General features: G+C 51.4%; 1 protein-coding gene across 3 annotated transcripts in view; it reads left to right on the forward strand.

Moving 5' to 3' along the window:
• CMKLR1 (chemerin chemokine-like receptor 1) overlaps nt 1–15,007 on the forward strand; it is a 41,127-nt gene that overhangs the window by 11,801 nt on the left and 14,319 nt on the right. Inside the window, exon 1 of one of the 3 annotated variants that reach the window (XM_044989490.1) lies at nt 1,839–1,953. The exons of 1 other annotated variant lie outside the window; for it this stretch is intronic. The gene's annotated coding sequence lies outside the window, so the exon portion shown is untranslated. Of the gene's footprint in view, nt 1–1,838; nt 1,954–9,576; nt 9,904–15,007 lie in introns of those variants that run through there. One more of the 3 variants, XM_044989491.1, reaches the window with a different exon arrangement.

Below are 15,007 nucleotides of genomic sequence, written 5' to 3' on the forward strand. Positions count from 1 at the left end.
ACTGTGGAGATGAGGAGAGGAGGTACCTGCTGAGGAGATGGGGTGGCTGAGAGGGAAAGGACAGGGTCAATGGTATGGATTCCTTTGGAAGTTCCAGTTAGTGGAGTTATCAGTCTAGGTTATTTATATATCCCCACCATACCCCTGTGAGGCAGGGCAGTGCTATCATCCCCATTGTACAGCTGGGGAAACCGAGGCAGAGAACATATGACTTGCCCAACATCACAGTCTCCTACATCCAAGGGTCTCTCAGAAAATACCAACTAAGAAGTTTCTTGAGTAGCCTGGAAGGAATGGGTCAAGCTTCCTCCTGCCTGAGATTTTGCGGGGGCAATGTCAGCTCTCTTGTGAATAGGGATCGTGCTCTTCATGATCTTTTCATGGGTGGATGGAGCTGCATGTCCAGCTTTGACAGAGGTGGGCTCCATCTGGGTTCTCACCAGTTCAGCTCCTGAAAAACACCTGCTTTCTTTGCCCAGCGACCACTGAGATGCAGTGACGGCCTTAGAAAAGCATGTGGTAGGACTGTGTATCACAGGAGATGTTCCATTTGATAAGATAAGCAGCACTGGGAGGAGGTCTGAGTTAGCTGTTACCACCCAAGAAAGCGATTGTGGAGTCATTGTCGATTGGTCTCTGAAAACATCTGATCACTATTCAGCAGCAGTCAACAAGGCTAACGGAAGGTTAGGAACTATTGGGAAAGAGACTGAAAATATCATATTGCCACTACAGGTCGGTCGCATCTTAGGCGCATTTCACATGCGCGATTTCAGCTTTACGCAGTTGGCAAAAACAAGAAGAAAAAATAAAGAGAAAAATAACAATTTAAATATTGTTTCTGTAGTGCGGGCGATTCCACCCGCCATTCCACTCAATGTAATTTTGACTCTACGCGATTGTCACTTTACGCGCTGACTGCGGGACGTAACCCCAGCGTAAGATATGACAGACCTGTATATAAATCCATGGTGCACTCATACCTTGAGTACTGTGCCCGGTTCTGGTCGCCCCATCTCAAAAAGATCATAGTGGAACTGGAAAAGGTTCAGAGAAAGGCAACAAAAATGATCAAGAATATGGAGCGGCTTCCATCTGTGGAGAGATTAAAACCATTAGGGCTGTTCGGCTTAGAAAAGCTTGACTAAGGGACGCTATGCTCAAGTTCTATAAAATGATGAGGGGGGCGGGAAGTGATTAGCAAAGTGTTATTTACCCTTTCCCACAAAACAAAACCCAGGCGTAACCCGATGAAATTAATGGGCAGCAGGCTTACCACGAACAAGAGGAAGTACTTTTTACAGAACGTATAATTAACCTGTGGAACTCCTTGCCATGGGACATTGTGATGGCCAAAAGTATAACTGGGTTCAGAAAAGAATGAGATAAGTTCATGGATAGGTCCATCAATGGCTATTAGTCAAGATGACCAGGTTCGCAACCCCACGCTAAGGGCAACCCTAAATCTCTGGTTAACAGGAGCCGGGAATGGCAGATGGGTGGATCATTCCATAATTGCCGTGTCCTATACACTCCGCTCCCAACTCCGGAACTGGCCACTGTCAGAATCCAGATTCTGGACAAGATGGACCATCGTCTGACCCAGTATGGCAAGTGTGGTGGGATGTTCCCACCCAGCCATGTTCAGAGATGTCACAGTTTCACGACATGGCATGTATTTTCACTCTGGGGTGTCATTTTTTTAAAACAGACATAGAGTCACCACATCCTATTGCTAAATAGCACTTCCTCCTTGTGTTTTTTTTATTTTAGAAAGGAGAAGTCTTGACTTAGCTAAAAATCGATCAGCTGCATGTGCAGAAATTACAGAACCATGAGTCAGTTTCATATGTGACCCTAATTGTTCAGAAGTGCCGGGCAGATGTAATCCTGACTCAATTTGTATGTGGCTTTAGAACTCTGAGATTACCCAACTGATCACGCTCAGACCAGGTAAATGTATCCCCATTTATAATCTAGATTCCTTTCTGATTATTTATAGGATTGCTTCTGTCATTGGCTTGCTTGGATAGTGAGTGGGATCTAAGAGGGTACAAAGTGCAACAGTCAAATCCTGGGGAAATGCTTTCTTTGCAGAGACTGTGTAGGAAAAGGTTTATGGCATTTGCTGTTACAAAGGGATGGCAGCATTGGCAGGAGCTGATACTGCGGTGGTTGTTCTGGAATGATTGAGGGGTGTTCTTCCCATGGTGGTTGTGAGAATGATTTTGCTGGTTAGTCAAGTTTCCCCAACTCAGATTCTTCAGAGAGTCGTGTAGTTCTGCAACAGAAGGCTCTGTGCCTGGAGCTAGAGCACTGTGCTTTGTACAGTCATCTCCTTGCATGTGTCTTTCTGCTTGTGCAGATCTAGTTTGCTCACCCTGAAGTTTCGTACAGACTTTCTAATGTAGGGCATAGAAGAGTCACTCTTTAGAATGAAGAAGGTGGAGAACCCTCGCCAGAGAAGCTAGATTGGAATAGTTATTCTTTTTGATAGCACTGCCACATCTTCATCGGGGGTGGCTTGGCAGCACTGGTTAAAGCAAAACCAGACAGGCGCATGCCTTGGATCAAAAGCCCGTCCTCGAAAGTCTCCAGAGCCTTGAAAACGTCCCACAATATTTATTTTCATTTTCGCAAGTGGTCCTGTGAGTTCTTTTGGAAGTTGTGGGACTCTTGAGTGAAAGCCTAAGCTCATGAGCTCTTCAGCCCAAATTCAGGGCCAAAGTAGCTCAGACGTGCTTTGTTTCAGCTGCCGGATGCTCAGCTGAGCTAAATCTCTACAGCTGGGGAGATTCACTCACCACTGCACTGGACCCTTGTCTTTTATAATCACAGTTCTTCTTCGGCTGCTTTTGCTTTCCATTGAGAGCGGTGATCTGCTCAGTAATTAACACTGATGGAGAAGAGGGGTGGGATGATCCCAGACTGAGGCTAGTAAACACTCGCCGTTCTTTGCACTGGGTTGGATCTGGATCATGGCATTTTGCCAAAGCCCTGGCGAGGGGGCAGCCTGCAGCTGTCTTGACCCAGGAAGCCAAATTTCTCCCATAGTTCCTAGGCTTGCTGAGACTGCTCCACCCCTCTGTAGCCAGCTCTGCAGGCGAGTCTGGAGGTGGGGATATGTCCCTCTCTCCTCTCCCAACTCCGGTGGGGGGAATTGCATTTTAGTGGGCATGGAAGGAGCAGCCTCTGCAGTGCCTTGACAGCTGGGAGGCAACTATCCCCTGTCCTTGTGTTGGATGAGTGGAGAGACTTCTTATGCCTTCCTGCCCCACGTGCCCTAGAGCCAGGGACAGGCAGGCCCTCGGTGACAGCCCTTAGCTCTTTGCCTTTCCAAAGCACTCTGTACAGACTTGGGGTGACTCAGTTTGCCTGAGTCGTAAACCAAAGCAGGACCTCAGGATCTGGCCCCCAAACCTTGAGGATCCTTTCAGAGTGAATTGTAGTGGGGGGAGAATGCTGCAGCTCAGAGACCAGGGCTGGCCCTGCAGCGGAAGCCCCTGAGTTCTAGGCACCGCGAGCGAGTTGTGGGCCCACCTAGCACAAGGAGCCGAGAGGGAGCCGTTGTTTTACCAGCTGTAGGAGGGTGGGAACTAGCGAGAGAACAGCAGAGCTTTTCTTTGCAGTGATTTGGCAGCAGGAATCCACCCAGAGCAGCTGAGGAGGCTGCATGCAGCTGGGAGCTGCTCCCAGCTCAACAGAATTTCTCGTGACTTGATTGTTCCTGGAGGGTCCAGCTCTCACGGGAATTTTTCACCTTGACGAATGAGTCCCGGGGAGCTATACTGGGTGCCTGATATAAAGGGAGACATCTCCCTCCCCGCAGCAAACAGTGACAGCCCCCACAGGAATCAGCCCCCAAAATACCACAGAGGATAAAAAGGCCATTTTCTTTTTTCATTTCTTTCTCCTCTGTCTCGGACTTCCTGCACGGTTTGCAACAGACCCTGCTTCCAAGGCTCTGCTAGTCTCAGTAGCCAGGGTGCTGTGATCATACTGACGTGTCCCTGGGTCAGTCCCAGGGCAGCGCTGAATTCCCTCCGGCCACCCCTTACAAACCTCCTGCAAGGCTGAAAGACTGTGCGTAAATTCTTCAAGCAGCAGAATGGAGTCAGTTCATCACCCGAGTAATGATGCAGATGTGGTCATGAAAATGGCAGCAGCCTGCGTGCTTGTGCCGTTCCTTGCTCGCCTCGCTGGAAGAGCGAGGAGGGCTGCACAGTGGCTGAGGCATGGGGGTGGGGCATGCAGGTAGACAGGGAAAGAAAGGGGTAAGTGGGCCGTGAAAAGGGGGTTGTGCCCACCCTTGCACACAGCAGTCTAAGGGGAGGGTGACTCCCTTTGGCGTCTACACTGAATTAGCCCATCTCCCCGGCCAGCTCTGGCTTGTTACTGCTTCCAGAGGGCATACAGGGTCTGTGCTAGCACATCCAGATTTGCAGTGTTGCCTCCTGATCGCTCAGCATTTTATACTCTTGTTGCGCTGGGTCAGTGATGATGCCAGGGACAGGGTGGCGGAGAATCATCATGAACCATCGGGGGTGCATTTCCTGACCCCAGATCCTGACTTCACTTTCTCCAAATGTTCCTGTAAACGTCCTGGGTTCCGTCAGTGCTTGGGCCAATGAGCCGGTTCGCTAGAGTTCTCGGGGAAGCAAACGAGCACCCCCGGCGCTCCAGCGCAGTGCCACCAAAGAATCTCTTCAGTGCGCCCGGAGCGTGTCAGTGTGGTGGAATGGCACAACAGCTGGGCAGGGGGCTCGGTGAGCCACGATTCCAGACGTTACAGAACCACGACGGTGACCCAGGCTCTTTGAGCATTTACACGATGAGCTCCTGATCCAGAGGGCTGTCTGTGGGCGGCGCAGAGTGAGAAACCAGTGAGACCCAGCGAGCCTGGTAGGGCTCAAAGGGTTTTGAAATGGGAAATGAACAAGTGATGGTTGAAACTTAAGAGGTTTGGTTTGGATAAGCTCTTAAAAACTGGCTGGCTTACCCAGACCTTTTTGGTTTAGGGTTTTCAGATCAGGATCAAGGGGGATTGTTGTTTTTCTGCAAGCTCTCCAGTGCCTCCTCACTTGGCCTGCTCAGCATGGCCTAATGGCCCTGGCAGTAGTTTGTTTCTGCTGTTTTCTAAGGAAGCCAGAGGTGCTGCAGAACCAACAGCAGCAGGAAGACCCAGGTTCACAAGGCCCTTACGCATGTCCCTGACTTCGGCCCTGATCCTGCACCCTAGCAGTCAATGGGAGTTTTGTCATTGACTTTAGTAGGAGCAGGACCGAGCTCTCTAAATGCATCAGTTGCCTCATCTTATTGACTTAGGTGGTGCAACTTAACATTAGGCACGTGCTGAAGTACCTTGCGGAATCTGGGCCCGTGGCAAAGTAGCCACCCTAACCTGCCCCCTCCTGACTGGCTGTAGCATTGCAGCGCCTTTTGCCTCAGTTTCCCCCTATTCCAGATGTAGCAGTGCCCTGTCCCTCCTTACAGCGTCCTGCCCCTTCCGGGGGTCACAGAGCCATTTAGCCAAGTCCAGCACAAATGTATCCAACCCTTCCGCCCTGCTGGGCTCAGCAGGCTGCCACCTCTGCACCTCTGGGCATCAATCTGTTCCTATTGCTGCTCCCTGGTCCAATCAGTCCCTGCTCCAGGGGCTGGCACACTCCTCCCTTTCCTCACGGTTTCTGGCAGACTCCAGCTGGTTCAGGTTCCTAGAGACAAGGCACTTCTCACCTGGTCTCCTCTCCCCAACTGAGCTCACCCAGCTCTTGTTGAAGACAGGCCCTGCTCTCCCTCAGCTGGGCTTTATTTTTAATTCATCCTGGTCCACTCTCCAGCTTCCCCCCTGTCTGGTTATTTGGTCTCCCAGGCCCAAATTCCCCTTTCACAACCTCTAGGGAGGTGGTGGAATCTCCATCCTTAGAGGTTTTTAAGGTCAGGCTTGACAAAGCCCTGGCTGGGATGATTTAGTTGGGAATTGGTCCTGCTTTGAGCAGGGGGTTGGACTAGATGAGCTCCTGAGGGCTCTTCCAACCCTAATCTATGATTCTTCTATGAAAAGCAGCGTCTTGGAAGTGCACAATTTGGAGGAGAAAAAAGAGCATTGTATTGGCCTTTTTATTGGCTGCAGAATACCAGGAGAGCCTAAAATTAATAGCAACCAGTATAAAAAATAAGAAAAATGATAAAAAAAAGAACTTTTATTATTTCAGAAACAGCCCTAGACTCTTGGCCTTTCAGAACAGGGCAGACAGAAGCATAAGCATAAATTGCTTCTTTTTTCCCACAGACTCCCAAGAATTTCCCCTTCTTTTAAAATTAAATCTGTCAAATGAATATGAGGGAAATGGAAGCAAGAAAACAGAATTATGCCTCCATTAAATGGTTATTTTTAATGAGCCAAATGCCGAGCACCTTAATTTGCACTGAAGTCAATAGACCAAATCCAAGGTTCTTTGCTCAGTTTGCCAGAGTAAGAGTCCAAGCTGAATAAAGAGCACCAGAAACGTCCCCTTTGAACATGCAGTGTGAGCTATAGAGACATCTGCCATTCATGTCAGTGAGGCTACACTAGGGAGCTGATAGCAGGCATTGGAAAGGACTTGTCTTTCCTAAGGCAAGTGGGAATCCTAGGCCCCAAGGCTTGGAAAGAGTTGTAAAATATGGCGTGACTAAGGGAACACCCAGAGAACGGCTGCCTGTGCACATCAGGATGAGAGATGCTATAAAACTAAAGGCAGCGTGGGTCAGAGGTTAGGGTGCTGGGCTATTTCACTGTGTGGTGTTAGGCAAATCACTTAGACACTGGGCTTCTGGTTCTCTCTCTGTGAGATGGAGACTGTGATGGGTTGGACCCCACTTCTGGGGTGCCGCCTGGTGTACTGGGATTTCACCAGCCAAGGTTCCCTCTCCCTGCTTTGCTGAATCAGGCTCTCTGGCCTCTTGCAGCACATACACAGGTAGGGCCACACCCAGCCGCAGACACAGACTGAAGTCAGCTCTGTGTGAGAGGGCTCCCCCAGACTCACGTGCACACCCCTCCTTTCGGGAGATAAACCCAGACTGATACTGTCTTGCACTGTATAGAAAAATCTGCACAGCGCAAGCTCATAAAAATCCGCCCTCTTTCTCAATGTGAAGAGAGATGTGCACGACTTCTCCCCCCCACACACACCGTTATAATTACATAAACTGGGTTTTATTATAAACAAGAAATAAGTTTATTAACTACAAAAGGTGGATTTTCAGTGGCTCAAGGGACAGCAAACAGACAAAGCAGATTACCTTAGTAAATAAACAAAAGCCACAGACTGAGCTTAACATGCTAGAGAGGCAGGATACAAATTAACGAATTCTCACCCTGAGTGACAAACAGGCTGGCAGATTCTTAAGGCACAAGTTGCCTGGGCTTTCCCAGGTTTTCTTACACAAGCTAAAGATCTTAGCCTGGGACCATCACTTCCCAGAGTTCAGCCTGTGTTCCTCAGGTGATTTCAGGTGTGTTGTAGGGAGAGTGAGGTCCCCTCCTGTTGTCATTGTCCCTCTTTTATCTCTTTCCCCCCCAATGATATCTTACAAGACCCATCTTGCATAAAGTATATCTTAGTTACACCATATTCATGTTATAACCATATTTCCATAAAGAATATGGGGTGTGATGTCACAGAGACAACGATACTTCCCAAGCGTTGGAAAGCCCCTGGAGATTCTTGGCGGGAACGCACTGGGCAGACGTTCTTACTTCACCTTTGGAGACGGATATGGGTGTGAAATGTGGTACCGCTCTCACTGTGGGGGCCCAGTTCCACCAGGCATAGGAACCAGCTCGGCACATTTTATCCATTTCTGGGACTGAACCGGACTCATTACTTTTTAAAGGCCTGGAACGCTTCAGCCCACTTCAAGAGGGTCCTGGGCTGGAAAGTTGGGATCCAGACTGGGCCCCTCCAAAGGCCAGGGGATGCTCAGACCCAAAGATTTGGTTCTGGCCCAGCTCTGCCTAGTATTTTTTTTTTTCATTTCTCTGTCTGTGCCATGCTGGGCTCTGTCTGAAAGAGAAGTTCATGTAACCACAGTAACCATGAGCATGCTATTTTCAGCCTAAATGGGCCCCTCCCCCCAGCACTCCTCACTCCAAGAGAGAGCACGGCGTGTAAGAGTCAGCTCTGTAGCAAGCAACCTCTCTGAGAGCAAAATGGCCACCCCATTTTTAGAAACGGAGAAGGCGCAATGCATGGAAAGCATCGCAGTCTCATAGATGCATGTACTGGCTTTGTTACGCGGTCACACCAAAGGTTATTCCCGAACACCGGCTCTCCATTGTCTGCAGAGTGTTGTCCGTTGGTTTGATTGCTAGCCGCCATTTCCCAATGCTCAGCATCAATAGCACTTTGTCTAAAACCCCTTTGGGGGCATATTTCTTTTGCCTGCCTTGTGTCCTGCTCTCACCTGCTGGTTCAGCCCAGGGCAATCGTTTCAATATATGCTGTTCCCAGAATCTACCGGTCCGTCTAGGTGCATCTTCATCAGTACTGCCTGTACGGCAATGAGAGGAGACCCCCGACCTGCTATCTGGACAAAGATTTGCAATGCAGGAAGGGCTGGGAGAGGCTCTCACGTATTGGCCTACTCCTTCCGCAGAATGAGTCCATAGGCTTCTAGCGGTAGGGGCCTGAATGGTTACAACGCACAGCGACGACACACGCAAGGGACACTGGGATATTCCAGGCTGAATCAGTTCCAGAATGCAGATCCCAGGGGCTGGGACTGTCCCTTCCGAGTCTACCCCTTTGGCAATGACTGATGCAGCGTGGGGATGGACAAGCCATCGCTGCCATCAGTGAGATTTGGCACCAGCAGCCAAATCTCCCATCCGTGTTGTGTGTGTGTTATGGGCACCTGCGTGGGTGAGCTGCCAGAGCTCACAGTGGTGTTTGCACTATTATTCACCTCCCTGACTTGCCTAAGTCTCCTGGGAGTTTAAACACGTTTCTCTCATTGAGCGCTGGAGTCTGTCTCCAGGGAGGGAGAGTTACACGTAGCAGCCGCGGCAAACCCCATGGTATCAGCGCAGGGCAGAGTTTATCATGCTTGCGATCCGACCCGTATTTGAGGTTAAACAACAGGGCTATTTCCTCACAGCTTGCAAGCTCCTCCGAGAGAGGAATATTCTCTCCATCTGTGAGCTTGGCAGTGACGTTAAAAACAACCACCAACCCCAGCGTCTTTCCAGCTGGCAGACGGGCGCGTTGGTAGGATCGAGAAGTGCTCAGCGGCTGCTGGCTGCGGCTGCACTTGGAGATGGGTGGGGCTGTCTGGTTCTCCCTTCGCTAGCAAGTGTTCCCGGGCAGGGAGCATATGGAGATTTAAAGCCTCCCAAATCCGAGCTGGGCGCAGTGTCAGGACCTGCTCTGCCTAGATAAATCGAGCGAGTCCTGCTCTTGTGCCTCCCTCGTAAATCAGGTGCTCCGTGGGCGAGGTGGGCTTGTTCGTTTATTGTTGATGTTCGCGCAGGCCTGGCTGCTAGTTCAGGAATGAGTGCGTTGCCATCTAATTACGGGTTGGAGTCAGCCTGCGAGGGGGCCAAGAAAGGGTGGGTCTCCAGCTGTTGTGTGGGCCGGCCGAGCAGCCAGGCTGGGTGAGAAGAACCGAAGCTGCATTAGTCGGTGTCCACTCTGGGTCCCGGGGGCCCAGGAGTGGAGGGGGAGCAGCTCTCTGACAGAGGTGCAGGGAAGGAGACCGAGTGCTGGGAGGGCTGTGAAGAAGCCTTGGGAAGAGACCCACAGCTCTGAGCTCCTGCAGCTGGAATGCGAACGAGAGTGAAAATGCAGGGGGTGTCCTTCTCCTCCCACAGCGGCCGCAGCACGGAGGCAGGGGAGCACCTGGCCAGCCAGCGAGCAGGTACAGCTTCAGCACAGCTAACCAGCACGCGCCTTTGAGTTGGGTGAAGTTCCTTGGTGCTCGTCAGAGGAGTGGGCCCGTTCTGGGGAAGGCGCTGGGGGGAGCCCAGGGCTCTCTCCTGGAGCCTGACACTGACTTGCTGTGTGAGTTTGGGCCGATCTTGGCACCTCAGTTTCCCCGTCTGCAGAAGGGGATGGTGAAACTCACCCCCCTCCCCACTCTGAGGTGCTCAGACCAAAAGGGCTTGGTGCAAAGCGCAGTTATTTATTTGGCTGGCCCAAGGCGCTCCATTATCTTCAGTCTTTCCCTCTGCATTTCTCCGGGCTCCTGGATCATTTGTGATGGGGGCAGAGACAAGCAGCCACAATTTCAACAGTGTGAAACTAAGAGACTCAGGGGGCCGTAAAGTCTCCACTACCCGCAGTGCATTCGAGCCTGATTCCCTCCCATCTCTCTCTGCAATCTCATCAGCCAGCTCCCCCTTCTCCCCTGCCCTTCCTTCCATAGCACCATGCGCTCTACTCCTTGGCCATGTGATTTCCTGCCACTTACCTATCTCTCAGAGGTGCTTGTGTCCCCTGACACCCGTTTGCAACCCCTCGTGGGTCACAACCCCCCGACTGAGAGCTCATGGCCTAACTAATATGATTAGCCCCTAGTCCAACAATCGGGTCTGTGGGAGTGGTCCCTTGTGGATCCACTCGGAGGATTGGAGCCTTTGATTTGCTGATGACGAGGTGGTGAAATGAAGTAGGATTGGGCAGGCATTCAAACTCCACTGGCTCAGCCAGCCTTGAAGGACCAGAGTTTAAATAACATGCGACCCTCACAGAGTGATGGTCCATCAAAACACAGCAACCCAACAGCCTTTGAAATACATCCAAAGTTGTTCAAAAAGCAATCGCAGCCTCCGTATCCAAGCCAGACTCTGCAGCACAAACGCTCCTGAGTAATTCAGGGAATTATGGAGAGGGGGGTCTGCTCTTGTGAACTGTGTGATCCAGACAGTCTGATTGCATTTGCCTCTCCTCTCGCCACTCTGGATTTCCTGGGCTGAGTGAAGGACGTTGTAAAGAGCTGCCTGCTCCTGCGAAAGGTGTGATCCTGGAGGAATTTTCAGTCACAGCCCTTCCCTCCTTACTCTTTTATTCCCTGACTTTACAGATCTTTGGAAGCTGCTTCTGAGCTTCTCTAATGATCCTAAAGATCAAAGTCAGTTTCTTCAATGGGAGAATTTCTATTTCATGCTTTAAATCATTCACCAGAGGGTTGGGTCTCATAATCCTTGTACGGGGTACGAGTCGCCTCTGTAAGGTGGCTCGGGTCTCGTTTTCATACTCAGTATTGGTAATTACTGCAATAGGCGACTGGACAAGGGACTGAAACCTACATCGCTGGTGGCAATGGGTCTGAGTGCCCCCAATACAGCAGTGGCCTTCCCTAAATTCTGTGCATCCCCCAGACCAGCAAACGTGACCGAAGCAGGTAGGAAACACTCCCCAGTTCTCATGCTTTTGCTTTTAATCCCCTAGCTGCACAGCGGCCTTGGAGAACCGTGGCATTGCACGGGGCGCCGCAGTGGAATGCTCACCAACCAGATGGAGCACTGAGCCTGACAGAGGAAATCAGGAGTTGCAGGGTTTAATTAACGACCGGTTCAGGTACTTCTTGGATGGGAGATAGCCGCTGCCTGCCTGCTGGTCGCTGATGCTGCAGCATCAGGACCGAGCAGTTTGGAAGGCAGAGGGCAGGTGCAGGCAGGGCCCATGTGATAGCCCAGCTGCCCTTGTTTAGGAGGGACTGGTGGACTCTGTTAGGGAAACGTTGGCCATTTTCCTACTTGGTCCCCCTGAGCTCCTCTACCGCAATGGGCAGATTTCAAGGGAACAGCCGTATTTTCCTCACTCACTGCCCCTATTTACGGGTCTGTCTCAGCCCCCCACCCCAAACTTTGGACCTGGAACTCCATAGGAATGTTGTAACTCAAGCTGCTTGAACACCAGGGACCAGACACTGTGAGCTTTGGACCCCATTCTTTGCAGTTCACCCTGAGTGACCACAGCTGGCCCCCCATTAGGACCCCGGTCACAGGCTGGCAGTAATTTTAGGACACAAAATGTGTGTGGAGTTCTGGCCCTACAATAACAGAGGTGCCTCCACCCAGGCCACACAGATTCTGCTTTGAGAGCGGAGTTTTATATCCTTGCTCTGCTGCTAGGGTTACAGACATTCCCTCCATACAGCCGCGATGCTGAGTACATAAATCAGCCACGTGCAGACGCTGCTCTGGAAAGGAACACTTTTAGAAACCAAACCGAGTGGCTTGCAGAGTGTACCGGGGAAGATAACCAGGCTTTCTCTGCGAGCTGCCGGGTGGCTGGGTCCTGGCGGAGCGAACGGGCGGTGGGCGAAGATGTCACAGAATATAATGTGACCCACTGCTCTAAGGCCATGTTTCCTAGACCTGCATGTGGGTTCCATCATGGAGCTGGGGGCAGGGGGTGGAAGCACCAGCTCCTGGAGAACGGAACCTGCCCCCAGGACAAACCTTTCTGAAGGTTGTAACAAATCAGGATACCCTTAGCCCAGGTTATTTGTCCTCGGAGATGGTCCCAAAATAACACTCCCACCCCAGGTCTAAACAACCCAAAGCTTTGGGGGAAATTAAATACCTACCTGGGTCTGCACTGAGGCCGAGCCTTTCCCTCTGTCATGGCCAAACTGCAGATCCCAGCACCCACTAACTTTCAAGTTTTCCCCTCTTTTTTCACATCTTCCCCTGCACTTGCGGGCTCTCTATTTAATATACTCCCCCCACATCTTAACTCTCCGCGCAGCTTCCTGTTTGCAGGCAGGCTCTGCTCGCTTCCCCTTTCCAGGCTTGGCTATTAGGAGAGAGGGCAATTGGAAGGAAAGGCAGTTGCAGAGTCCCCAGGGAAGTGGTGGAGGTGACCGTCTCCCTGCAAAGGATAGCGAGAAGGCATTGGCCGGAAGGATGCAGGAGATCTGCCAACTGCATGGGCTGAGGTTAGGTTAGCTTACCCGAGTGATCAGGCTTTGATTCATGGCTTCTTCCCTCATGGGAGTTCAGCGTAAAAGGACCCTGACTTTGCAAGATGCAAGGCTCAGCTCTCGTGGCTTCTTCCAGATAGAGCAGTGACATGTGCGATCCTGGCCCCATTGGCCATCCCAGAGCTGCTGTCGCTGACGAGGAAGCTGCCTATGGGGGTGGGGGAATCCCAGAAGAGACCAACCTGTCTGGCTGCCATCTTCTCTGCTGGGACTTAGTACCTTAAGAGCTGAGGGAATGTGAGTGCTCCTATTTTTGTATATATATCTCAGAGTGAGCTCTCAGCGGGAAGGCCTGAGAGGACACAGACAAATGCAATATACGAGGCTGCAATTCACTGCAAGATGGAAGAGGCAGCGCGAGGAAACGAATGGGAATGTCCCTCCAGGGCTGTCTATTGGGGCAGCGGTTACTGTGACTCATAGCGGCCCCGCCTTCATTCTTAGCACCTCTGATCTCCCTGCTGCAGCTTGATTTTAGTGGTTTGTCCTCCTGTTTCTGCAGAAGTCTCTCTAGTCTCTCTGAGGAAGTCCTGCCTTCACATTCAGCTGAACCTGGAGGAGCTGAGGGATGTCTATGGAGATGTCAGTCATACCGTACTAATACACTGTGCCGTTGAGATCCATGGGGAGTTCGCCTTGAAAACCAATAGCACAATATGACCTGATAATAACAATACTTTGCATTCATGCTGCTCCTCCCTACTGAGGCTCTCTGGGTACTTTGCCAGTGAATCCTCCCAGTTTCTGCTCTTCTGGGAAGCAACTCAGCGTTATTAACTCAGTTTCACAACTGAGGAAACGGGGGTTAAGGGATTTCCAATGTCTCGCACTGAGGCTGGGGCGGGGGCGTTGAAGAGCTGTTTCTTTCAGAATTAAAACTTGGCTGTGGAAATTCCTCCCACGGCTGTGCCCAGGAGTGGAGCTGCTCTACCCATCTGCGTTCCAGGCCCCCCGGCGGCCACCTCGTTCCATGGCCATGCCAGGGGTAGCCACCTGTGGCACAGTGCCATGGCATGAGGAAGCAGACATCCCATAATAACAACAGATAACCCTCCCCACCGTGTGCCAGAAAATCACCAGATCAAAGGCCAGAGAATTTAATGGGACTTACGTGGTGCGTGAGCCTTGAGCCGATCCCTGCACAGGCGGGTGAGTTTTACGCAGTCTGGACTCAGGCAAGTTCTCACTGATGTCAGTCAGGTGGGAGCTCAGCTATTTTCAGGACTGGCTCTGAGAAGAGTGCAAACTGAGCGACACCCTCAGGATTGGACCCCAGAACAATACGGCCTTATTGATTTACTGGTAAGGTTATAAACTAGAGTGGGGTAAAATAAGAACATTCCCTCCCCCCCAAAACTTTCATTTAACCTCCCCACCCTCACCCACACATGTCTGTGCGTGTCCAGGTTTTAGCCCGAATGGGAAGCAGAAGTGCTGAGATAACTCAGGAAAGGCTGCCTCTTCGGGAGGAATTTTCTGGACATGGGAAATATTAGAGACCTCACAAGGCCTGGCCTGGAGAGCTGCCTACTCAGAGCTTGGTTCAGGGAAGCGCTTAAGTCCATTGTAACAGGGTGGGCCCGCCCCTTTAAGGGCCAGGAGACCTTGGACCAGTCCGTCCTGTTCAATTAGTCCCACCTGTGCCATAACGAGCTGCCTCCTGGGCTGGGGGAGTGGAATTACCAGGGTCAGGGGTTGGCCTGATGAACAGCTGGGCCTCAGGAAAAGGGCTGAGAGAAGGCAGGGAGGAGAGGAACTCCCGGCAGCAGGTCTAGCCTTCGGGGGCAGGGGAGGACAGGTCTTGTAGGAGGGTGGCATGGAAGCCTACTAGGTAGCAAGGCCTGGGAAGCAGTGCTCAGCTAAAGGCACAAGGGAGAACGTCGCAGGGCCTGGGCGTGTGGGTGAAGAGCGGGGAACTTCAGTACATGGTAGCCCATAAGGGGCAGGGAGCTGAGCCCAGAAGATGGGCTGAGGAGAAGCCCAATGGGGGAGGGGGGCAGAAGAATCATTTCTTTGTTTGGCCTTTTAGTTA

This window comes from Mauremys mutica, chromosome 16, assembly GCF_020497125.1.
Source record: "Mauremys mutica isolate MM-2020 ecotype Southern chromosome 16, ASM2049712v1, whole genome shotgun sequence".
NCBI lineage: Eukaryota > Metazoa > Chordata > Testudines > Geoemydidae > Mauremys > Mauremys mutica.